Source organism: Lolium rigidum, chromosome 4 (genome assembly GCF_022539505.1).
Source record: "Lolium rigidum isolate FL_2022 chromosome 4, APGP_CSIRO_Lrig_0.1, whole genome shotgun sequence".
Classification (NCBI taxonomy): domain Eukaryota; kingdom Viridiplantae; phylum Streptophyta; class Magnoliopsida; order Poales; family Poaceae; genus Lolium; species Lolium rigidum.
The window spans coordinates 278,446,110-278,473,330 of NC_061511.1; the positions used below are offsets into that span (position 1 = coordinate 278,446,110).

General features: G+C 45.6%; 1 long non-coding RNA gene across 1 annotated transcript; it reads left to right on the forward strand.

The window, feature by feature from the left end:
• The first annotated feature begins 13,746 nt into the window (after positions 1-13,746).
• On the forward strand, positions 13,747-14,171 carry LOC124708856. Its single transcript, XR_007005358.1, has 3 exons — positions 13,747-13,798; positions 13,919-13,991; positions 14,072-14,171. It is a non-coding gene; the product is annotated as an uncharacterized LOC124708856 (long non-coding RNA).
• Positions 14,172-27,221: the final 13,050 nt, after the last annotated feature.

Here is a 27,221-nt window from a genome sequence, read left to right on the forward strand (position 1 = left end):
GTACCGCTTAGGTACCGCTTGGGATCCAGTACTCCCAGAGGCCATTGCGGTACCTCAAGCGGTAGTACCGCTGTGTGTCCACGTGGATAAGTTCTGTGAGGGATTTCGAATCCAGAGCGGTAGTACCGCTTACCAAAGCGGTAGTACCGCTTAGGCAGAAACTGAACATAACGGTTGGATTTGAGGGTCCCTATAAAAAGGCCCCTTCTTCTCCAGCCCGTTTTTATCTCTTCTCTTTCTCTCTCCTCCATTGTTCCTGAGCTCAAACTTAGTGGATCTCCCCACCTACCCAATCAATCTTGCCCATACTTTGAGGAGTGGTGGAGGAGGATCCGATCTATCGATCTACCAAGAGAGTTTTCATCAATTCGTGCTAGTCCTTAGTGGATCTTGTTGTTAGGGTTCCTATGGTGGGATCTTGGAAGAAGTGCACCTATGGAGGCTAGCTTGGTGTTGTGGTAGCCCCATAGGTTGTTGGGAGCCTCCTAGTGTTGTGGAGCTCGCTCCAACCTTGTGAAGGAACCACCGCCTCGACCGGTGCCTTAGTGGAGAAGGGGGAGCCCCTTTGTGGAGCTCTCTCGAGGAAGAAGGTGAGGCCTTCCTTCGTGGTGTGGCCGCCTAGCCTCTTGTGTGAGGCTAGCACCTCCTCAACGCAGACGTACTCCCTTTTGTGGAAGGAACTGCGGGAAACAAACCTCGCCTCGTCTCTGTGCCCTCCGGTTGTCCCGCTCCTTACTCTTACTATCATGCTTGGTTCCTTTACTTGTTGCACTTGTCTAGGATCATACTAGGATCACCTTGAGCATCAAAGCTATCACCTTTACTTCCGTTGCACTAAAAATTGAAAAAGGCTAAAACTTTGCGTAGCGTCCATTCACCCCCTCCTCTTGTTCGCTACGATCCATTCAATTGGTATCAGAGCAAGGTTTTCTTGCTCGGGCTTTACCGCCTAAGAAATGGCCAAACAAGGGACGGTTGTGAATGGATCCCTTCCCGGTGAGCAATCACCTCCACCATCAATCGCCGATAGCACTCCGGCTACTTAGGATGACCTCAAGAAATTGGAGTCATCCATTGTATCTCAAATGAAGGCTATGATGATGGAGTTGATTGCTCAAAAACCAACCCCCATCATAGATCCTAAGGCAAGTGTCGATGTTCCTCCACAACAAGTCAACACCCTTCCTCTTGTTGGTTTTGTCGCGCAATCGACAAAACCACCTCGAGAAGGGGAACTTGAGGATGTTGGCACTTCATCAAAAGGGAAGGATGAACCTCCGGTTGCGGGACAATTAGAAAGTAATCATGCGGTGCCTCCACCAAGTGATTACACCGTGAATGTCCCAATACCTATGCTTCATATTTTGACTCATGGTTCACCACCGCTACTTGAATCTAACAGCTTTGAAAATTGGCAATTCTTAATGCGTTCTCATGTGCGCAGCGCTTCTACCGAGCTTTGGCGCATCATCGAAGAGGGTTATTCACCACGGGACCCAAAGAACTTGACAAGAAGAGAGATGGTGGATGACCAACTCAACGCCACCGCTATCAACATGATTCACATGGCCGTCATGCCCAAGGACCGCGCTCATATTCGCTCGCTCAAGACCGCCAAAGAAGCATGGAATAAACTCGACAAGCTCTTCCTCAGAAATGAGAGCATTCAAAGCTCTCGTTTCGATGAAGTGAACAACATGGCCAACAACTTCGTCACGAATGAGGGAGAATAGCCGAAGAGATGTACCAGCGTCTTATCGCTCTCGCCGTACAAATGCAAGATCTTGGAGCAACGCTTGTGGATGACCCTTGGATCAAGCGAAAGTTCTACAATGCTCTCCTTCCTTACGAGGAAGTAAAGTTGACGGTCATCCACCAAAACGCCTCCTTCCACGCTATGACATCCGATGAAGTTCTTAGCGAAGTCATCGCTTTGGACATCTCCAAGAAGAATGCGGAAGATCTTGTTGCTCGTGCCCACAACACCCGCAAGCCCAACCTTGCGTTGAAGATGAAGGAGCATGAAGCTAGTGAGAGCGATGAGGATCCCATTGAGTGGGGTCCGGATGATCTCAAGGCCAACTATCATGAACACATGGCTCTTGCTGCCAAGAGTTTTTGGAGTGGGAACAAGACACGAAGCTCATGGTCAAGGAGATACTTACCTCATGGTTCTACATGACACTCCTCCAAGAGTCCAAGGGAGGATCAAAAGAGGAGATCATGCTACAATTGCGGCGACAAAATTCATTTTGTTGCGGATTGTATCTTTGAGAGAAGGGAAGACAATGGTGGAAGGATCGTCCGAAAGAGCAAGTTCAAATCCCTCTCCAAAGGTTTCTCCAAGTTCTCCTCCAACTCCGATGACACCAAGGTCTCCTTCACCAAAAAGCCTAGAGCCTTCATTATCCGTGAGGATTACTCCTCCAATGAAGGTGATGAGCGTGAAGACAAAGGGTTGAACAAGAAGGAAGAGGGAGTGGCCGCCATCGCCATTTCCACTCCCTCCATCTCCCTCTTCGACTCTCCAAATGAGAACCTCGTCACCAACAACTCTCGTTGCCTAGTGGCAAAGGTATTGTTGGAGGTAGAACCCATTTCCGAACCTACAGCTTCTTCTAATGCTATATCTGTTGTGGGTTTGGATGCTCCTCTCACTAACATGCTAGGGGATCAAGACCGTATGGTGGAAAAGGAGAGGCTTGAGAAGGAGGCGGAATTAGAGCTTATCTCTCTCACTCAAGCTCATGAGTAAGAGTTGTGCATGCGCATGTCTCTTGAAGCTAGTGCTATTGTTCTCGAAGACTCCAACAATTCCTTCATCTACCAACTCATCAAGGACCGAGATTATGCTCTTGGTTGGGTGGATGAGCTCAAGACGAAGAAGCGCTATCTTGAAGAAAGCCATGAATGGTTGCTTGAGGATGTTGAAACCCTCACCAAGAACTTCAAATCCTTGGAGAGTAAGTTTGTGCTTCTATCCGAGATGAGGAGGCATCCTCAAGAAGAAGTGCACAAGAAAGAAGAATAAGATGAAGGCCCCAATCCATGTTGTGATAAGCTCCTTGATGAAGTTTGCTCTTTGAGAAGACATAACACAAGACTCTTGGAAATCAATTCTCTCCAAGAGGAAGCCTTGGATGAGTACTATCGCTTGAGTAAAGATAAGTACCATGTTGCGATCATGAAGAAGAGATTGCCGCTCTAAAGAGACACAAGGCCAAGCTCAAGGAAGTGAATGATATGCAAAATGAGTCTTTGATGGAGTGGATCCTCTTGAGCAAGGAAAAGGTTACTTGTTGTAACAATTAGGAAGAAATTGCCTCTCTAAAGAGGAGCAAGGCCAACCTTATGGTGATCAAGTCCATGCAAGATGAAGCATTGAAAGAGTACCATCTCGCAAGCAAGGATCACATTTGTTGCAACCATCAAGACGACATTGCCACCTTAGAAGGACACAGGCATTTGCTCTTGAAAAGGAATTCTCTTCTAGAAGAAGCATTATCGGAACGATTCCGGGTGAATAAGGAGAAAGAGGTTCAAGTTTTTGACATCACTCACCCTCACCCGGATCATGAAGATGAAGTCAACCGTTTGAAGTCCAAAATTGAAAGTCTCCAAATCCAAGCCCAATTCTTGGAAGGAGTCATTGAAGCTAGAGTCGAAGCCAATGAGGGCCCTTGCAATGAAGGAGAAATGGCTATCAAGTCAAAGAAGAAGAGAGGAAGAAGGATCAAGATAAAGAGGAACATCATGATAGGACCCATTGAAAAATGGGTTCCTATTTCCAATTCTTGATCCATGAAGGACCTTGCTTTCGGTGGTGCTTATTGGGTGGTTGATGTTGAAGCCACAAGTCTTATGACCGGAAGCAAGGAATTTGTTGTCGACTTCGAGCCATCTCTTTCTACCATCTCTCATGGCGACAACACAAGCAAGCTTAAAGGTATTGGGTCTTGATGACAAGGGATTAACTTTTCAATGCCTACGGATTGTAGACTAGGGTTTCGTTGGATGTAGAGGGCAAGTAGATCTCGAAGATTTCAGCCGAAAAGTGCTCGACAATGTAAAAACTAGGGTTTGAGAGACAATGATTCGGTTTTTCTCCCCTTTCTTTGTCCCTCGACTCCCCCTTATATAGGAGGCGGAGCCGAGGGATTCGTGATACACAAGTTTACAGAGTCCGGGAGGGTTTCTAACTCATCCCGCAAGATTACAAATGATGACTCCTATTACAACTCTAGCTTTCCTTAACAGTATCTTGGGCTTCCGAATCTTCTTATTCTTCGGGTCGTGGGCCTTCAGTAAACCCCGGGTACCCTCTTCGGCAGGCCCATTGGGTATGCCTATGTCAGTAGCCCCCGAGATTTTACTTGAATCGCAGAGTCAGGGAAAATCTCCACCTTTATATTTATTCAACAACTCTGAATTTTCTCACATATCTTTGCTTATAAATTTCTATATTGTACAGGGATAATGGTAGTTGGGGCTAGTTCATCTGACGGATCAGGTACTAGTTAACTGCTCTAGTGGCAATCCGCAAAAACCTACTTCAAAATCACGTCCCTGGACATGATTTCGGGATACTGGTGTAAACTTCGACAGGTGCCGCTTAAGGTCTTACCATTCTGTCGAGTCCCAGTCATATTTATCGGGTACCTAACGCGTCCGTTAGGATTTTTCTTCGTATCTGTTGATACGGAAAAAAGTAGCAAATCGACGTCAGAGATGGCGCCACGCCGCACAGAACGGATCTGGGGTCTTACCTTCGCAAATTTTGCGGCATTCAGAGATTTATTCGCAACTTCGGCACTCTGAGGATATATTGTCGAGTGCTTATTCGGCTGTTGGAATAGCACATTTTATTGAGTCAACGGATGACTTATATTGCTCTCCCGATGGGAGTATATGTAGAGTTATTTTAACTCAAAATATACTCTTTTGTACTTCTATCTTTCTTTTTTATAATTTCATCGGGCACGCGACCAGCATTCCCGATGGGAGTAGGCCCCGAGGCTACAACCAAGGACTTGTGCTTGGGTGTAGGCTCCACATTTTATGCCGCTATATTTTTCCTCTCCCGAAATCTTCAAATCTCTCGGGTGCGCGAACAGCGCTCCCGATGGGAGTAGCCCCCGAGGCTATGAACAAATGCTTGCATTTGGTCATAGGCTCTTGATACGTCTCCGACGTATCGATAATTTCTTATGTTCCATGCCACATTATTGATGTTATCTACATGTTTTATGCACACTTTATGTCATATTCGTGCATTTTCTGGAACTAACCTATTAACAAGATGCCGAAGTGCCGATTCTTGTTTTCTGCTGTTTTTGGTTTCGAAATCCTAGTAAAGAAATATTCTCGGAATCGGACGAAATCAACGCCCGGGTTCCTATTTTGCCCGGAAGCATCTAGAACACACGAGAACCGCCGGAGAGGGGGCACGGGGCCACCAAACCCTAGGCCGGCGCGGCCAAGGGGGCCGCGCCCCCCTATAGTGTGGGCCCCCGAAGTCCACCGACCTTGCCCTTCCGCCTATTTAAAGCCTCCGTCGCGAAAACCCTGATACGATCGACGAAACCCACAGAAACCTTCCAGAGCCGCCGCCATCGCGAAGCCAAGATCTGGGGGACAGGAGTCTCTGTTCCGGCACGCCGCCGGAACGGGGAAGTGCCCCCGGAAGGCTCCTCCATCGACACCACCGCCATCTTCATCACCGCTGCTGTCTCCCATGAGGAGGGAGTAGTTCTCCATCGAGGCTAAGGGCTGTACCGGTAGCTATGTGGTTAATCTCTCTCCCATGTACTTCAATACAATAATCTCATGAGCTGCTTTACATGATTGAGATTCATATGAGTTTTGTATCACAATTCATCTATGTGCTACTCTAGTGATGTTATTAAAGTATTCTATTCCTCCTGCATGGTGTAAAGTGGACAGGGTGTGCATCATGTAGTACTTGGCATAGTTTATGATCGTGATCTCTTGTAGATTGTGAAGTTAACTATTACTATGATGGTATTGATGTGATCTATTTGGTTGTGTTGATCTATCTTGCACTCCAAGGTTATTTAAATATGAACATTGAATTGTGGAGCTTGTTAACTCCGGCATTGAGGGTTCGTGTAATCCTACGCAATGGTGTTCATCATCCAACAAGAGGGTGTAGAGTATGCATTTATCTATTACGTTATGTGATCAATGTTGAGAGTGTCCACTAGTGAAAGTATGATCCCTAGGCCTTGTTCCTAAATATCGCTATCGCTGCTTGTTTACTGTTTTCCTGCGTTACTACTGCTTGTTTACTGTCCTGGGCAAAGCACTTTTCTGGTGCCGTTGCTACTATTTATTCATACCACCTGTATTTCACTATCTCTTCGCCGAACTAGTGCACCTATTTGGTGTGTTGGGGACACAAGAGACTTCTTGCTTTGTGGTTGCAGGGTTGCATGAGAGGGATATCTTTGACCTCTTCCTCCTCGAGTTCGATAAACCTTGGGTGATCCACTTAAGGGAAACTTGCTTGCTCGTTCTACAAACCTCTGCTCTTGGAGGCCCAACACTGTCTACGGGAAAAGGAGGGGCGTAGACATCAAGCTATTTTACGGCGCCGTTGCTCGGGGAGGAAAGGTAAAAGGTACTCACACTCCGGATCTCGGCTACTAAGCTATTTTCGCCGTTGTAAGTACTCGAAGCTATTTCCTTTAGATCCTGCAATTGCATCTTTTTGTTTCTTGTTTACACTAGTTTGGCATAATGGACAAGAATGAGCTTCTTATTCTATTTCCTGATTTAAAACATGGATTGTTTGATGCGAAAATTAAAAAACCTATGGAATCTTGTTTGCATGCTAGTAGTAATATTAGTATGAACGCTTTGAACACCATTGTTGATAATAATATAGAAAGTTCTAAGCTTGGGGAAGCTGGTTTTCATGATCTATTTAGTCCCCCAAGCATTGAGGAGAAAATTTACTTTGATGATACTTTGCCTCCTATTTATGATGATGATAGTAGTCTTTTAGTACCGCCTGTTATGGAGGATAAATTTGATTATGATTACAATATGCCTCCTATATTTGATGACAAGAATAATAATGATAGCTACTTTGTTGAATTTGCTCCCACTACAACTAATAAAATTGATTATGCTTATGTGGAGAGTAATGATACTTTTATGCATGTGAATAAGAATGCTTTATGTGATACTTATATTGTTGAGTTTGTTCATGATGCCTCTGAAAATTATTATGAGAGAGGAAAATATGGTTGTAGAAATTTTCATGTTACTAAAATGCCTCTCTATGTGCTGAAATTTTTCAAGCTACACTTGTTTTATCTTCCTATGCTTGTTACTTTGCTCCTCATGAACATGTTTATTTACAAGATTCCTATGCATAGGAAGCATGTTAGACTTAAATATGTTTGGGATTTGCTTCTTGATGCTCTCTTTTGCTTCAAATACTATTTCTTGCAAGTGCATCATTAAAACTGCTGAGCCCATCTTAATGGCTATAAAGAAAGAACTTCTTGGGAGATAACCCATGTGTTATTTTGCTACAGTACTTTGTTTTATATTTGTGTCTTGGAAGTTGTTTACTACTGTAGCAACCTCTCCTTATCTTAGTTTTGTGTTTTGTTGTGCCAAGTAAAGTCGTTGATAGAAAAGTTCATACTAGATTTGGATTACTGCACAGAAACAGATTTCTTGCTGTCACGAATCTGGGCCTAATTCTATGTAGGTAACTCAGAAAATTATGCCAATTTACGTGAGTGATCCTCAGATATGTACGCAACTTTCATTCAATTTGGGCATTTTCATCTGAGCAAGTCTGGTGCCATTTTAAAATTCGTCTTTACGGACTGTTCTGTTTTGACAGATTCTGCCTTTTATTTCGCATTGCCCCTTTTGCTATGTGGGATGGATTTCTTTGTTCCATTAACTTTCAGTAGCTTTGGGCAATGTCCAGAAGTGTTAAGAATGATTGTGTCACCTCTGAACATGTGAGTTTTTGATTATGCACTAACCCTCTAATGAGTTTGTTTCGAGTTTGGTGTGGAGGAAGTTTTCAAGGGTCAAGAGAGGAGGATGATATACTATGATCAAGAAGAGTGAAGAGTCTAAGCTTGGGGATGCCCCGTGGTTCATCCCTGCATATTTCAAGAAGACTCAAGCGTCTAAGCTTGGGGATGCCCAAGGCATCCCCTTCTTCATCGACAACATTATCAGGTTCCTCCCCTGAAACTATATTTTTATTCCGTCACATCTTATGTGCTTTGCTTGGAGCGTCGGTTTGTTTTTGTTTTTGTTTTTGTTTTAATAAATGGATCCTAGCATTCATTGTGTGGGAGAGAGACACGCTCCGCTGTTGCATATGGACAAATATGTCCTTAGGCTTTACTCATAGTATTCATGGCGAAGGTTGAATCTTCTTCGTTAAATTGTTATATGGTTGGAATTGGAAAATGATACATGTAGTAATTCTAAAATGTCTTGGATAATGTGATACTTGGCAATTGTTGTGCTCATGTTTAAGCTCTTGCATCATATACTTTGCACATATTAATGAAGAAATACATAGAGCTTGCTAAAATTTGGTTTGCATAATTGGTCTCTCTAAGGTCTAGATAATTTCTAGTATTGAGTTTTGAACAACAAGGAAGACGGTGTAGAGTCTTATAATGTTTACAATATGTATTTTATGTGAGTTTTGCTGCACCGGTTCATCCTTGTGTTTGTTTCAAATAACCTTGCTAGCCTAAACCTTGTATCGAGAGGGAATACTTCTCATGCATCCAAATCCTTGAGCCAAACAACACTATGCCATTTGTGTCCACCATACCTACCTACTACATGGTATTTCTCCGCCATTCCAAAGTAAATTGCTTGAGTGCTACCTTTAAATTTCCATCATTCGCCTTTGCAATATATAGCTCATGGGACAAAATAGCCTTAAAAACTATTGTGGTATTGAATATGTACTTATGCACTTTATCTCTTATTAAGTTGCTTGTTGTGCAATAACCATGTTCCTGGGGACGCCATCTACTCTTTGTTGAATATCATGTGAGTTGCTATGCATGTTCGTCTTGTCTGAAGTAAGAGCGATCTACCACCTTATGGTTAAGCAAGCATATTGTTAGAGAAGAACATTGGGCCGCTAACTAAAGCCATGATTCATGGTGGAAGTTTCAGTTTTGGACATATATCCTCAATCTCATATGAGAATAATAATTGTTGCCACATGCTTATGCATTAAAGAGGAGTCCATTATCCGTTGTCCATGTTGTCCCGGTATGGATGTCTAAGTTGAGAATAATCAAAAGCGAGAAATCCAAAATGCGAGCTTTCTCCTTAGACCTTTGTACGAGGCGGCATGGAGGTACCCCATTGTGACACTTGGTTAAAACATGTGTATTGCGATGATCCGGTAGTCCAAGCTAATTAGGACAAGGTGTGGGCACTATTAGTATACTATGCATGAGGCTTGCAACTTGTAAGATATAATTTACATGATACATATGCTTTATTACTACCGTTGACAAAATTGTTTCATGTTTTCAAAATAAAAGCTCTAGCACAAATATAACACTCGATGCTTTCCTCTTTGAAGGACCATTCTTTTTTACTTTTATGTTGAGTCAGTTCACCTATTTCTCTCCACCTCAAGAAGCAAACACTTATGTGAACTGTGCATTGATTCCTACATACTTGCATATTGCACTTATTATATTACTCTATGTTGACAATTATCCATGAGATATACATGTTATAAGTTGAAAGCAACCGCTGAAACTTAATCTTCCTTTGTGTTGCTTCAATGCTTCTACTATGAATTATTGCTTTATGAGTTAACTCTTATGCAAGACTTATTGATGCTTGTCTTGAAGTGCTATTCATGAAAAGTCTTTGCTTTATGATTCACTTGTTTACTCATGTCATATACATTGTTTTGATCGCTGCATTCATTACATATGTTTACAAATAGTATGATTAAGGTTATGATGGCATGTCACTCCAGAAATTATCTTTGTTATCGTTTTACCTGCTCGGGACGAGCGAAACTAAGCTTGGGGATGCTGATACGTCTCCGACGTATCGATAATTTCTTATGTTCCATGCCACATTATTGATGTTATCTACATGCTTTATGCACACTTTATGTCATATTCGTGCATTTTCTGGAACTAACCTATTAACAAGATGCCGAAGTGCCGATTCTTTGTTTTCTGCTGTTTTGGTTTAGAAATCCTAGTAAAGAAATATTCTCGGAATCGGACGAAATCAACGCCCAGGTTCCTATTTTGCCCGGAAGCATCCAGAACACACGAGAACCGCCAGAGAGGGGGCACAGGGCCACCAAACCCTAGGCCGGCGCGGCCAAGGGGGGGGCCACGCCCCCCTATAGTGTGGGCCCCCCAGAAGTCCACCGACCTTGCCCTTCCGCCTATTTAAAGCCTCCGTCGCGAAAACCCTGATACGATCGACGAAACCCACAGAAACCTTCCAGAGCCGCCGCCATCGCGAAGCCAAGATCTGGGGGACAGGAGTCTCTGTTCCGGCACGCCGCCGGGACGGGAAGTGCCCCGGAAGGCTCCTCCATCGACACCACCGCCATCTTCATTACTGCTGCTGTCTCCCATGAGGAGGGAGTAGTTCTCCATCGAGGCTAAGGGCTGTACCGGTAGCTATGTGGTTAATCTCTCTCCCATGTACTTCAATACAATAATCTCATGAGCTGCTTTACATGATTGAGATTCATATGAGTTTTGTATCACAATTCATCTATGTGCTACTCTAGTGATGTTATTAAAGTATTCTATTCCTCCCGCATGGTGTAAAGTGGACAGGGTGTGCATCATGTAGTACTTGGCATAGTTTATGATCGTGATCTCTTGTAGATTGTGAAGTTAACTATTACTATGATGGTATTGATGTGATCTATTTGGTTGTGTTGATCTATCTTGCACTCTAAGGTTATTTAAATATGAACATTGAATTGTGGAGCTTGTTAACTCCGGCATTGAGGGTTCGTGTAATCCTACGCAATGGTGTTCATCATCCAACAAGAGGGTGTAGAGTATGCATTTATCTATTCTATTATGTGATCAATGTTGAGAGTGTCCACTAGTGAAAGTATGATCCCTAGGCCTTGTTCTTAAATACTGCTATCGCTGCTTGTTTACTGTTTTACTGCGTTACTACTGCTGCGTTACTACTGCTTGTTTACTGTCCTGGGCAAAGCACTTTTCTGGTGCCGTTGCTACTATTTATTCATACCACATGTATTTCACTATCTCTTCGCCGAACTAGTGCACCTATTTGGTGTGTTGGGGACACAAGAGACTTCTTGCTTTGTGGTTGCAGGGTTGCATGAGAGGGATATCTTTGACCTCTTCCTCCCTGAGTTCGATAAACCTTGGGTGATCCACTTAAGGGAAACTTGCTGCTGTTCTACAAACCTCTGCTCTTGGAGGCCCAACACTGTCTACAGGAAAAGGAGGGGGCGTAGACATCAGCTCGCGCCATTTCTATTTTGTCATACCCGAAATTTTCTCTTTTTCTAAAGTAGCCCCCGAGCATTTGGGCAAAAACTTGTATTTGATCAAAAGCTCTCGAAATAATCTTGTGTTGTCGATATTTTCACCAGGCTCTTTAGTCGAGTTTTTCTTTTGCCTTAAGGACGTCACTGCTGATAATAGCCACGATTTATTGTATTGGAAACATACGAAAACCGCTCCTCTCACTGCCTCGTGGGTCCAAATCCCCTCTCCGATGGACACGTCGTGCAAGTGGGGGACACACGTCTCCCGCTTTTACTGACACATGTACTGCAGGTCCTGTAATTTCTCGTCATAATGAAATTACCTTTTACCCCTTGACTACGTGTACAGCATCTGGTCCACAATTTCTTCATCCAACGGTGCGTCGTTTCACCGCACCTGCATATAAGGTCATCGTCTTCCTCAATCAATACTTCCACTCGCGCCGCACTTCTGTTCCTCTGCAAAAAATCCTCCAGTGCTCTCATCGCTTTGTGTGCTCCTCCGAGCCCATTCTGTTCTGCTCCATTCTAGTATAAATCATCACCCTCGCGACGCACCCATCACAGCGCTCCAAAAATCCCCAATGGCCACCGAAGATTTGGAGTGGGAGAGATCCAAGATCTCCAGCCAAGATATGAACCTGCTGAAGAAGCTGGGGTTCGCCAAGAAGAAGGACGCGCTACGCTTCCCCCACGAGGAGAGCTACCCATCTCCTCCAATGGAGTACCGGGTTAGTTCCGTCGATCATCTCATCCGCGGTCTTTCCCCTCCTATCCATGAGTTTCTTCGCGGTCTTCTCTTTGTTTATGGGCTTCAGCTTCACCAGCTGACGCCCAATTCTATCTTGCACGTGTCGATTTTTATCACATTGTGCGAATGCTTCCTTGGAGTCCAACCTAATTGGGCTTTGTGGAAACACATCTTCTGCCTCCGCCGCAATGGCTCCCACGGCGTCGCCTATAATATTGGCGGCGTCGTTATCTGTGTTCGCTCTGATGTTGATTACTTCGACGTCAAGTTCCCTGATTCCGTCCAAGGGTGGTGAAAGAAGTGGCTGTATGTGCATGAAGAAAGCTCTGATTCAGTAGAGTACAACATCGCCCCCTTTGACGGAAAAACCAAAATTCTTCGCCGCCGCTCCTGGGATGCTGAAGCTACCGAAGAAGAGAAATTGGCGACAGAGGCGCTGATGACTCGCATCCGTGAGCTGCAAAGTACCCGTGGCAAAGAGCTGTCGGGTATCCAAATCACAGCCTATTTCCTTAGGATTAGAATGCAGCCTCTGCAAGCTCGAAAAAATCCCCTTTGGATGTATGCTGGTGATGAAGACGTCGAGAGGCTCTCCGCAGATCTTCCTGCAAAAGACTTGGAGAAGCTAATTCGAAGAATTTCCAAGCTTAACAAGAAGGACACCATTCCATCTTGTTGCAAAGTTAAGCCATTTTGTGGTGCCAATCCTCTTCCCGAGGTAATTGTTCTTCTCAGCTATCGTGCCATCTTCCCAAATTACTTCTATTGAGCACTTTATTGGTAGCGAAATATAACTGTCTTGTCGATATTCTTTATATTCCACAGGGTCACCTTACTTTAACTTCTCTTCCTCCCCTTCCCGAAGGCGGGGAAGTCGAAGAAATGGTTGTTGTCACCAACGACAACCAGGGTCCTTCTCGCCCTGAAAGTGGAGTCGGGGGTTCCCAAAAATCCGCGGCTTCTCTTGAAAAAGAGAATGAAACGTAGGTTACTTCATCGACACGCTCGTCTATTCCTGGTGCTTCTCCGAAAGGCAAGAGGAAAAGAGATGAAACTATTGACTCTGGCGCCTCCAAAGCCAATACTTCCCGTGCCGAAAAGATTGTGCCCGATGCCGGGGAGAAGGCTTTGGGTCTTTATGACGCTGCCCTCATTAGCTCGTAAGTTTTTTCTCTTCTTCTCTTTTTTTTATGCACTGCATTTGTCCCTTGTCGATATTTTTCCGAACTGTTTTCTCATCTTGTCGCTGAATTTATTATATTAGCGATGAAGAGGAAGATGTGCCTATTGATGCGACTGCTCGAACGAGCACGTCCCATACTTTGGTTGTCTCAGAAGCTCATCCTGATGGTGATGAAACTTCACCTCCCCAACAAGACCTGGAACATCCAACTCCAGTTGTGAGCCCCCGAGCCCCTTCTCCAAAGAAAGCCAGGTTGGAATCATCCAAGGAACCAACCATGCTATCTGGTTGTTCCTCGACTCCTTTGATGGAAGAGGTAAGCTATTTTTTTTGTTCTGTATTGATTTTACTACTTTGAACTTCCCTCCCTTTTCGCTTCTTGATGTCGAGTTTTTCTTCTTCTTATATTGATCTTTCGACATGATGATTTCTTCAGCCTTTTATGAAAGAGCTCATCCGCTTCGGTACCCAATTTATCGGGTACCGCGATTATGCTGCCCAGCTCGAAGGTGCCTTCTTTTTCCTTGTCAAATATATTCTGTCACTATTTTTGCTGCAGTTCTTTTACTCGCCTGTTTTACATTGGCAGAGAAATTTGCGGAAACCAGCAAACGTGCTGACGCTCTTGCTGCTAAATTGGAGCAAAGTGAATCGGCACGCATGAAAGCCGAAGCTGATGCTGCTACCGTTGAGGATCTTCAAAAGAAACTTGACAACGCAAAAAAGGCTCTAGAAGAAAATGTAGCCCAGCACGCTGCTCGCGAGGAAGAAATCCTTCGTCGACTAGAATCACAGAGTCGATGTTTTGTTAGTAAGTGTCCACATCCTTGATGCTTTCTTGCGTCGTCTTTGTTCCTTCTTCTTGCTTGACCAACTATCTTTTTATTTTACTTAGGGAGAACAAACCAAGAGTATGAGCTGGAGAACCCTGAGGGTGATCAACTCCTTGACGCTCTTTCGCTTCTTGAAATTCATGGCGATGAGGCTTGCGATGGCCTTTCTGAAGCTAAGATTGGCTTGTCGCGGCTTTTCCCATATTTTTTCAAGAAAACAGAGGAACCTGCAACTTTTGTTGCTCTCGCCAAGTGCTTCACTTCCCCGGAAGACCTTGGACTCCAACTTCGTCAAGAGGGACTAAAAGTTGGTGTCGAGGGTACGATGGCCTTAATTGCGGAGAGCCAACAACAAGTCGACTGGTCGAAAGTTGGCAACACGGGGGAGATCAAGACGAAGAAGTGGCAGTCGCTGATTAAAGCGGCGAAGCCCAGTTCGAAGAAGATCCTCGCCACTCTTGGATATAAGCCAACGCCTGCTCCGAGTTCTTCAAAACCGGAGGTCAAGTAGACGACTTTTGCTTTTTCTCTGTAGTTCCTCTCCCCTTTTGGCACTGTCGCCATAGTGTTCTTTGGTGGTGGCTGCTTCAGTAGTTTTCCATAGGTCCTTCTTTTGTAATAGACATGTACATACTTTCCGAATGAATGGAAATCTGTCTTTCCTTAATGATTGATGTTGAAAATTTTGTTTTCAGTTGATTTTTGACAACTATACTGCAACACCTGGTCCTTCCGGGGTTTTTCCTTCGTCCCTTTCGAAGAAAAACCTGTTGCTGTCGAATTTGGTGAGGATTCGTCGAGCAAAGATTCAGTGCAAAATTTGGAAGAGCTTCGGCAGCAACTCCAATTTATAAAGAAACAATCGCTTATGCTCATGGAACAGTCTTGGAAATCCTCCGAGGAGAGAAAGGTTGCACTCCAACAGGCTCAAGATGCCATAGCCGAAAGGGACTCCGCGGTTGCGGATGCTGCTGCAGCTACGTCTCGAGAGAATTTTATGCTTCAACTCGCCGACGGATGCTAGCTTGGATATGGCAGATGTGCGTCGATATCTTTGTTATGCTTTATCTTTCTTTTTTCCTTGTCTTCTTGCTGCCCGCTGATTCTGTCAAAATAGGTGCCTTCTTAAATGCTGCTACTGAAGATGAACGTGTTGAAGCTCGTTCCAATGCTCTTCTGAGGCTTGCACGTGATCATGGTTCAAATTTTTGGGGCATGCCTGAACGGACTCGCCAAATCGTCAGGTTTCAAGATCGTGCGCTTCAGGTCCGCGATTTTCTCGACTTCTGCACGAGGACCTTGTCTTTAGTTTACGGGACCATGTTTCTGCGTAATAAGATGCCAGAGACCCTTCCCACTCTGATGGAACAATTTCGAGATGCCCCTCGAATCCATGGATTTGTACGAGCCCAATTAGCTGCTGGCGCTAGGTTTGCCATGATCATGATAAAAATCTGCTGCGCGAAATTAGACATGAGTCAAATTGTTCCGAAGTGCCTGGCGAAGATGGCGAAGAGAAAAAGGAACTTCGGAAAATATGACGACATTGTCACCCTGTTGCTGAGGATATGATGGATGAACTTCTTCGACTGGACGCCGAATTCTTCGTGAAAGGCAGTTATGCGGAACATAGCACTCGCACGATAAATAATGAACGGCTAACGATAGATAATATACTGGGTAACCCTTGAAGTTTTGTTACTCCAAGGATTGTATCTTGTGTGTAGTAGACATAATCTATGTTGTAAAGTCAATATATTTCTGTTTTTCAGTGCCAAGCCCCCGGGCGTTTTGATGGCGATGTTTTTCTTTTCTTTTTATAATGCGAGGTTGTCCCAAGGCAAGATAAATTATATTTGTGCACTATTTTTGCGGGTGCGAACCCTGAGCTTTCTGTTGATCGCTATTTTGCGACATATTTTTATTTGGCGAGGTACTTTATACCAAAGCGAGATATATATATTGTATCTTCTGGGTAAAAGCCCCCGAGCCTATCGAAAAGATATATAATTCCACTATCTTTATTATATTGCAGCACCGCGAGCCCGCCTCATTAAAAACCTTTCCCGGCCCCACTCGGTGCCCCGAAAAAGGAAAAGAGTGCGTCTGAAAACTCGCGGGCGTTTCACTACATTGTATATTTACAGAGGAGACTATATTTCGGCATCTAAGCGTAGAAACGCCTGAGCTGCGCCACGTTCCAAGGATTTGGCTCAGCGATCCCCGTCTTCTTGTCCTTGATTCTATATGCTCCTCCTTCGATTACCTCTGTGACGATGTAAGGTCCAAGCCATGGTCACTCAAGTTTTTCATGGCTTTTTTGATTGAGTCGTAAAACCAAGTCCCCAACTTGAAAGGATCTTGGTCGCAATCGTCGACTGTGGTAGTTTTTCAGGTCCTGTTAGTATTTGGCGACTCGTGACAGCACTTCGTCTCGAGCCTCATCGAGTGCGTCGACATCGTCCTCTAGAGCTCTTCTCGAAGTTTCTTCATCATATTCTGTTACTCTTGGAGAGTCATGTTCTATTTCTATCGGTAGTACTGCTTCAGCTCCATGGACCAGAAAGAACAGCGTCTCCTGTGTTGTTGTATTTGGTGTTGTTCGGATGCTCCACAACACGCTTGGCAACTCTTCTGGCCAGGTATGCCGAGCTTTTTCCAGTGGACCCAGCAAGTGCTTCTTGATACCATTGCAGATGATACCATTGGCTTTTTCGACTTGACCATTGGTCTGCGGATGTGCGACAGACGCAAAACTTAATTTTATGCCCACTTCGGCGCAGTATGCTTTGAACTCCTTGGATGTGAAATTGCTGCCATTGTCTGTGACGATGCTATGAGGGACCCCAAATCGAAAAACAATGCTTTTCACAAACTTGATTGTCGACGCGCCGTCCGGTGAATTTATCGGCTTTGCTTCTATCCACTTGGTGAATTTATCGACAGCAACAAGCATATACTCATATCCTCCTGGCGAAGCTTTGTGTAGTTTTCCCACCATATCGAGACCCCATTGAGCAAAGGGCCAAGACAATGGGATTGGCATTAATTCTGCTGCCGGAGAGTGAGGTTTGGCGGCGAATCTCTGGCACGCGTCGCAAGTTCACACTATTTCCTTCGCGTCCTCAATTGCTGTTAGCCAGTAGAATCCAGCTCGAAAAACCTTAGTCGCAATAGCTCGACTACTTGCGTGATGGCCGCATACTCCTTCGTGTACTTCCTTCAGAATTACTCTTCCTTCTTCGGGTGTCACACATCTCTGTAGCACACCCGAGATACTTCGCTTGTACAACTCTCCTTTGACCACAGTAAAAGCTTTAGAACGTCTAATTATCCGCCTTGCTTCAACTGGATCATCGGGTATTGTTTTCCTTAGGATATATGATATGTACGCTTGCATCCATGGAATTTGCACCATCATGACTAGCTCTCGTTCCTCTTCTTCTTCGTCCCGTGATTCTTTTGCAGCACCCGAGGGTTTTGCATCCTTCTCCTTCTTTTTTGATTTTAACGGCTTGGTGGATCTCTCGCTTATTTCTTCCCAAAACACACCTGGAGGAATCGCCAAACATTGCGACCCAATATTTGCAAGGGTGTCGGCTTCATCATTGCTCAATCTGCTGATATGATTTACCTCACATCCATCAAACAGCTTTTCTAGCTCATTATACATCTCCTTGTATGCTATCATACTTTCGTTGACTGCGTCACATTGATTCATGACCTGCTGTGCCACCAATTGTGAGTCGCCAAAGATTTTCAGTCGGGTTGCACCGCAAGCTTTCGCCATCTTCATCCCATGTATAAGAGCTTCATACTCTGCTTCGTTGTTGGACGCGTTTGGAAACGTCATCCGTAAGATATACTTTAATTTGTCGCCTTCAGGTGATACCAGAATTACGCCTGCTCCAGCGCCTTCTAACCTTTTGGACCCATCAAAGTTCATAGTCCAGGTTCTCGACAAGTCTGGAGGTCCTGTATTTTGTAACTCCATCCACTCTGCGATGAAGTCTGGTAAAATTTGCGACTTTATGGCCTTTCTTTTCTCATACGTGATGTCCCGAGGGGAAAGCTCTATTCCCCAAAGGGAGACACGACCCGTAGCTTCTGGGTTGTTTAGTATATTTGATAGAGGAGCTTCATTAACTACTATTATCGGGTGTGCCGAAAAATAGTGTCGTAGTTTTCTTGCTGTTGTGAAAACTCCATATGCCAACTTCTGGTATTGCGGGTACCGTTGTTTTGAGGGTGATAATACTTCACTGATGAAATATACTGGCCTCTGCACTCCATGGAGTTTTCCTTCTTCCTATCTTTCGACAACTAGCGCTGTGCTAACCACTTGGGGTGTAGCCGCAATGTACAGCAGGAGAGGTTCCTTCTCTTTTGGCGCCACCAAGATTGGTGGTGTCGAAATTATTCGTTTAAGATCCTCGAAAGCCCTGTCTGCCTCTTCGTTCCATTGGAACTTTTCGCCTTGCTTGATTAGGGCGTAGAACGGTAGCGCCTTTTCTCCCAGTCTGGCGATGAATCTGCTTAAAGCTGCGACTCGCCCAGTTAATTGCTGTATTTCCTTCAACTTTGTTGGCTTCCGCATTGTTACGATAGCTTGGATTTTTTCGGGGTTCGCTTCAATTCCTCTTGCTGAGACTAGGAACCCGAGGAGTTCTCCCGCCGGAACGCCGAAGGAACATTTCGTCAGATTCAGCTTGAGACAAAACTTGTCGAGGTTGGCAAAAGTTTCTTTCAGATCCTCGATCAATGTTTCCCCCTTTTTTTGAAGTTATAACGACATCGTCGATGTAGATTTGTACATTTTTTCCAATCTGTGTTGCTAGGCATTTCTGCATCATATGCTGATATGTTGCTCCCGCGTTTTTCAAACCAAAAGGCATTGTTTTGTAACAGAACACGCCATATGGTGTGATGAACGCTGTTTTGGCTTCATCGTCTTCCTTTAACCGGATCTGATTATAGCCAGAATATGCGTCCAAGAAGGAAAGACGTTCGCATCCTGCCGTGGAGTCGATAATTTGATCGATCCTTGGTAGGGGAAAGTGATCATTTGGACAATGTTTATTGAGGCACGTAAAGTCGACACACATGCGAAGGACTTTCGTGTTTTTCTTCGGCACCATCACGGGGTTAGCTACCCACGTGGCTTCTGTAGATATTTCTTTAATAAAACCAGCATCTTTGAGTCGATCGATTTCTGACAGCATAGCTTTGCGGTTTGGTTCCGAAAAACGCCGCAAAGGTTGTTTGATTGGTCTCGCAATAGGATCCAAATTTAGGTGGTGCTCGGTAAGTTCCCTGGGTACTCCTGACATGTCAGCTGGACACCATGCGAAGATTTTCCAGTGCTCACGGAGGAACTCGATGAGCGCGCTTTCCTATGCGAGGTCCATATTTGTTGCAATGGACGTTGTTTTCTTCGGGTCCGTCGGGTGGATCTGCACCTCTTTTGAGTCCTTCGCCGTGTTAAAGGTTGGTTCCCTGAGCGGCCTCCCTGTGTCTGGCAAAACATCGTAATCAGTGAGCCTTGGCGCCATATATTCTGCTTGCATCCCGAAGGTTTCGACGAGCTGATGAAAATCTCTGTCGCACTTGTCAGCTAACGCAAAGCTCCCTTTGACTGTGATTGGCCCTCTGGGTCCAGGCAACCTTCACAGTAAGTACGTGTAATGAGGTACCGCCATAAACCTGGCATACGCTGGTCGTCCCAACAAAGCATGATATTGCGACGGGAAATCCACGACTTCAAACTCCAATTTCTCTATCCTGTAATTTTCTCGGGTCCCAAACTGAACGTCAAGATTAATCTTGCCCAACGGATAACTTGGTTTCTCTGGCGTGATCCCGTGAAAGCGTGTATCAGTTGGTGCTAAATTTGCCATGGATATGTTCATCTTCCTTAATGTATCTGCGTACATAAGGTTTAAGCTGCTGCCGCCATCTATGAAGACTCTCGACACGTCGAACCCAGCAATTACTGCGGGTAAGATAAGTGCGGATTGCCCTGGTCGAGGAACCTGCTGCGGGTGATCCGCAATTGTGAAGCCAATATCCTGTCCCGACCAATTTAGGTACTCGACTGTTGGTGGAGGCATCTTTTCTGCCATGAATACTTGCCGCGAAATTACTTTCTGCGCCCTGTTAGATGGCTTAGCTTTCTGAATCATCAAGACTGCACCATTAGAATTAGGGTCGACATATGGAGGTGGTTGTGGTGCTGCCGCTATTCTGAGCTGGTGCCGATTCTCGTCCGTAATTGCGGGAGGAGGTGGGAGATGTATCTCGCTCCTTGGCCCCTGGGGGTTTCTATTCATCGCTTGAGCGTTGGCCATTCCTGCGGCTCGCAGCATTGCTTGAAAATTTCGACAATCTTTCTGCAGATGTCCTGACTGCCTCTTCCCATTATTATCAAGGTAGAAATGCATCTGACATGGTCCATTCATCATTTCCTCGGGAGATACAAATGGTCTCTGAAACCTTGGTCCACTATTTTGCCTATTACCGCGGTAGTCGCTTCTGTTGTCGCCTTGTTGCTCGTTACTTCTTTGGTAATTATCTTGATTGCTTCCTCCAGAGTTTCCTCGGAATCCAGCCGATATGTGGCCAGGAGCATCATTGTTGTAAAACTGGCGAGAAAATCGCCTTCTATTTTGAAAATTTCGACTACGGTCCACCTCTGGCGACCTGTGTCGCTTGTTATGTATAGCATCTTCTCCATCTGCCCACTTGTTTGCTATTTCCATTAATGCTGATATTGTTTTTGGGTTGGTACTTCCTAGGTCTTCGACAAAATCTGCTCGTCGAATTCCTGCTACGAACGCATCTATTGCCCTCTCGTCAGATATATCTTCTGCCGAGTTTTTGATGATGTTCCACCTCTGTATATATTTTCTCATGGGTTCGTCGTGTTTCTGTCTACACGCCCTCAACTCTTCCAATGATGCTGGTTTCTTGCAAGTGGACCAAAAATTTCTCACGAAGACGTACTCGAAACTGTCCCAGTTGTCGATGGAACCTGGGGGAAGTTTCTTTATCCAAGAGCGTGCGGCTCCACTTAGATGTACCTGGATGCTTTGCATGGCTGTTGCCCTGGTTCCTCCTATCAACTTCACCATCTCGAGGTAGTCAACGAGCCAATCTTCAGGATCTTGTAGACCGTCGAATTTTTTGAAGTTCTCGGGTAGCTTGAATCCTGACGGTACTCGAGTTTTTCGGACTCGTCTCGTAAAGCACGGGAGCCCGCACAGATCTTCATCGGCGACTTCTGGTGAATGCCGATGTTCTCTTCTTTATTGTCACGCTCTGTCTACCCTTGCTTGAGCCGCCGTATCTCTTGCCCCACTTGTTCTTGGTGGATCTTGCACTGCTGTGGTGGGTCGTGGACTATTTTGCCTTGCAGTTCCTTCGGGAGGTGTAGCTGTGAATGCTGTTCCCATAACTCCAACTCCTGCCATTGCCATGTTGAATAGCGCTTCTCTCGGATCCCCAGGGGGTGGTCTGGACGCGAGGATATAAGCTTGTGTGGCCATGTACCCAGCTTCTGGTGTTTTAGGGATAATATTTCCCCTGTGTCGATCGTCATGAAAGACATGTCGAGATTTTGGACCAGATGCTCCCTCTCTGCTTCGGGTATATTTTGCAGTCGAGATCTTGCTCTCCTTCGAGCCTCTCTATGACTGTCTCCCGTCGTTCCTGATTGTCGGCTTAGTTCTGCTCTTCGCCTACTTGACGCAGAAGCTGCCTCCTTTCTTCTGTTCAGGGAAGCTGTTTGTTTTTCCAATTCCCTACTCACCCGAGCAAGTCTATATTGATAGGCCTGTAATTCTTCGACAGTAGCGGTTGTAGTCATTGGTTCTGTACCGTTCATGGCTCTTGCGGCTCTGTCCCACGCTGCTTGCGGGAGTTGAACTCTTTCGTGAGGTGAAGACCCGACGTATTTAGTGCCTAGTCCTCTTGTGAGATCAGCGGGATCGACGTATGGGTTTCCCAAGTCATCGAAAGCTTCTGACGTCTCTGGTTCTGCTCGACTTGCCTCCTCGATTGCATAGACTTGATGATATTTTGGGTGTTGGTTTTTATCAGGATTGGTGACACCATCGTTAAGATTGGTGAAGACCTTTCCAATGGCAGCAGATTTGTCGATGAAGTTGAAGCTATCGACGCTGTCGGAGTCGCTGCTTATAAAGGAGTCCGCAGACGACCCGAAGGATGTGTCGCTGAAGATCTTGGCGAGCTTTCTGCCTACCTTGGTGTTGATGAAACGTGGCGACGAAAACTCTTCATCGCTTGACGAAAAGTCAGAATCGATCGCTGAAAATTCCGACGAGATCGGAACTTCGAGACGATAAGATCCTTCCTTGTTGACGCTAAATCGGAATTCTCCGAACGTCATGACGATGGGCTCCTCCAGATACGCACATGCATCCAAACGGGAGGGCGGGTGAGGAATAAAATTGACTAAATCAGTTTTTTCCCGTTTACCTCGATCCATCGCATTGCTTGCTACCGACGAAGTCGATGATTCTGGACGTGCCATCGAGATCAGCTCCTTGCAACCTCTAGTTCCCACAGACGGCGCCAATTGACAAGGGATTAACTTGTCAATGCCTACGGATTGTAGACTAGGGTTTCGTTGGATGTAGAGGGCAAGTAGATCTCGAAGGTTTCAGCCGAAAAGTGCTCGACAATGTAAAAACTAGGGTTTGAGAGACAATGATTCGGTTTTTCTCCCCTTTCTTTGTTCCTCGACTCCCCCTTATATAGGAGGCGGAGCCGAGGGATTCATGATACACAAGTTTACAGAGTCCGGGAGGGTTTCTAACTCATCCCGCAAGATTACAAACGATGACTCCTATTACAACTCTAGCTTTCCTTAACAGTATCTTGGGCTTCCGAATCTTCTTATTCTTCGGGTCGTGGGCCTTCAGTAAACCCCGAGTACCCTCTTCGGCAGGCCCATTGGGTATGCCTATGTCACTTGACAAAGTGGTGATAACACCCTACCTTGCCAAGACCCTTGTTTACAAAATTCTTTCTGTTCATCGTTTCACACGCTTAGGTCTTTGTACCATTTACAATGAACATGTGGTGGTCCTCTTCTGGAGCTAGTCTCTCCGAGAGGCCACGGTCTCGGACTAATAGAAAATGCTTCCTTGTTAGAGATCGTGTTTGTAGGGTTTGCGTTGAAGGAAAATGCATGGGGATCCTCACAAGGCCAAGACAACCATATCTATCACAAGTTCAAGAGTGAGTCTCAATGGACCATGATGAAGTTTGTCAATCAAGTTCAACGTAAGTTCTACACCATGATCCTCGCAATAAGGAGCAACAATGGAATGGAGTTCAAGTTCTACATCTTGGATGTCTTCCTTGGCAAAGAAGGAATCCAACATATACTCCTAGCCATATTCTTTCCCCAACACCATGGGGTTGCCGAAAGAGATAGCCAAACCTTAACTGAAGCCACTCAAACATGATGATGAAGTACAAGTCCATTGGATTGGTTGTGGAAGTTTGTGATGTGACTTTTGATGAAGATGATAGTTCTTTGGAAGAGTGAAGTGCTTCTTGTGAGAAAGGAGATGCAATTCCCCCGGTTACCGTAGGAAGGATGGGTGTTGGCACTCGCCGACCTCAAATGCTACCTTCTACGAGTGCCGGGGAAGGACCAAGTTCCACCTATGTGGAGCCATCTACACCACAAGGCCAAGCTTCTTCCGTTGAACAACCAAGTGAGAGTCAACTTCTACCACAACCTCAAGTTCGGCATCAACAATAATGAGAGTCAAGGCGGGGACCTAAACCATGATGAAGATCAAGGGACCTCACAAGAATCTATCCCTATGGTCCATTCTTGTCGGTGTGCAAAAGCGTCAAGGCTCCTTCATAACTCAAGCAAAGTACGTCAAGACATACTCAAGAGCAAGATATGAAGGGGTCCAACGGTATAGGAACCCCAAGCACCTAAAATATCAACACTCCCTTAATGATCGAGACCGACAAGACAATGGACTCATACTCTACCGGTCAACATCAAGGTTCGCTTCCCTACCTTTGTGCTTCTCATCCGGACATTGTGTCGAGAGTGGGTATTCTCATACCACTTTTGTGCTATATGTCTAGATGTAAAGCACGCATGATCATAGGGGGAGTGCGGTTTAAACTTATTGAGCTATCCCTCCCCCCATAATGCATAAAGAAATTCAAAACATATGCTATTTGTCAACTAAGTGACTAATGAGCTTCATGTTGAGTTGTAGCCGTGAGTCCTAGATACATCTACGCGACCTCACACTACTATACTCTTACACGGTGGCTTCGGCTACCAACCTCCTCTTTGAGGAGCTTTTGATTCCTTTGGTTTCTTTTCTCTTTTTTTGCTTTTGGTTTTTCTTACACGGTGGCTTCGGCTACCTCACACTACTATACTCTTACACGGTGGCTTCGGCTACCAACCTCCTCTTTGAGGAGCTTTTGATTCCTTTGGTTTCTTTTCTCTTTTTGCTTTTGCTTTTTCTTTTATCCATGTTCTTTGTGGGAGATTCACCCAAACTTGGCTTTTCGTGTTTTGATTCTTGCAAGCTTGGTTGAGTAGTACCTTAACAGTTCCGACATCTAATCCTAAGCCAATACCTACCTCTTGAGCCAATTCAGTCTAAAAGCACAAGTCTACACCAAAATCTGAGTGTTTTTGAGCTTTGGAGACCGGTACTACCGGTCCTCAGGACGGTACTACCGCTTCGGTGCAGTAACCTGATGATTGTCAGGAGTTTGCCCTAGAGCGGTACTACTGCTCGAGGTACCGGGCAAGTACCGGTAAGCGGTACTACCGCTCTTACAAGCGGTACTACCGCTTGCACCTTTGACTTAAGGTACCGGGTGGGACGGGTTCTTCCCCAAATCACCACTCACCCCCACCCACCACGAGTCAAAGGCGTCCCCAAGATCCAAGACCTCGAGGAGACCGGCCCCGATCTCCTCCTCCGGCCATCCCCGGTCAAATCTCCTCCGTGGAGAAACTTCCCCACCCTCTTCTCCACCATGTCCTCCGGTATGGGCTCTAATCTCTCTCTCTAGGGTGTGTTGAACTCCCTAGATGCATAGTTTAGGGTTTGATTGGGTTTTATGGTGGAGAAACTTTCTTGGAAGCTCTTCATGTACGGGGATACTAGCTAGCAACATTGTATGAGACTATGAACTTCATTGCTATGAACCGCAACCTAGATCTAGATGTGCTGAGCTTGAGCGGTAGTACCGCTTGTTCACGAGCGGTACTACCGGTCCAAGCGGTACTACCGGACTTTGTTGCGGTACTACCGCTATGACTGGTTTCATCTCTGTTGCTTGCTAGTGTCCTCTTTGATCTTTAACTTCAAGGCTTGTGCACTTATCCCCTATTCCCTCCCAAAACTATGTTGTTCACAGGTCCATCCAAGCCCCGTGGTGGCGCCAAGGTCAAGCATCCTTCTCGTCGTCACCGAGAGGAAGAAGAGCAAGAAGAGATTGTACCAACAAGGACCACCAAGCGCCAAAGGGATGCAGCAGCGGCAGCTAGCAAAAAGACTTCCTCGGGTCCTCAAAAGTCTTTAGCTTCTCTCAAGAAAGACCAATTCTTGCGAGTACGAGGAGCCAATCCGTACTTGTTGCCAAGGAACGCTCGTCAATGTCCCAACAACTTCTTCTACCACGCCGATCAAGAAAGGATCTACAACGATGTCTATGGGTCAAAGGAGTTCAACTGTTGCTCTCAATACTCCATCAACATAGAAAAGCTCCAATCCAAGCCTGAATACTTTGGGGAAGCACTCGAGATATGCAAAGAGCAAGGGCTTATTCCTTTGATGACCTTCTCCCACAACTTCTCCAAGGAAGTGATATGCCAGTTCTATGCCACCGTGGTGTTTCTTGAGGATGAAGGTGGCTTCCGCACATTGAAGTGGATGACCAAGGAGTTCGTGATGGAGGCCACGTGGCAGGAATTTGCTAGGGGCATTGGCTATGATCTCCCCGACAATGAAACCAACTTCTCCCGGATTCACCTTCAACCCAAGCCAATGGCCAAGGAGAAGATGGCCAACCTCTACATCCCCGGAAGGATGTTGTGTGGAAGTGCCTACCATCTTCTATCCGTCTACGACATCATGAACCGCATCTACCGCTGCACCATCAACCCCAAGCACACCAACCATGATGAGGTGCATGGGTTTCTTGTGAACCTCCTTGTGCGCACCGATGAGATGAGGGGTAGCTGCAAGCAGTTGGATGTCATGGACTACATTTTGCATGAGATGCGTGACTGTGCCTTCCTCCGCAAGCTTCCTCAATATGCGCCCTACATCATGAGGCTCATTTGCCTCAAATGGGATCAAGATGGCCGTTGGGATCTCATGGAGCAATGTTGCCCCCTCACTATTGACAAGGAGAACAGCCCTCTCGTCAAGAAGCATGATCCTCCGAGGTATGGTAAGAATGCACCCAAGGACACCGAGGAGGAGGAAGCCGATAGTGATGACTCTGACTTCGTGCCCAACTCCATCAAGACCAAAGGCCTCTTCGCCAAGCCCACCGCTCGCCTCAAGAAGTCCTTTTGCTTCAAGAAGGACCTCCAAGACAGGATGTACCAAGCCCACCATGACAACAAGAAGATCCGCCAACGCCAAAAGGCGATGATGAAGCACATGGGCCTTCCCGTCTCCGAGGGCTCCGAGGACAACATCACTCCTCCCGGAGAATGGAAGTCCAAGTACACTTGGTCAAGTTCCGAGGACTCCATCCCCGAGCGTGTTGTTCGTCCCTGTCCACCACCTCATGGCAAGGGCCAAGTTGAAGATGAAGACGAAGATGAAGAGGACGAGGATGAGGATATGGAGGATGATGATGAGGAGGACGACG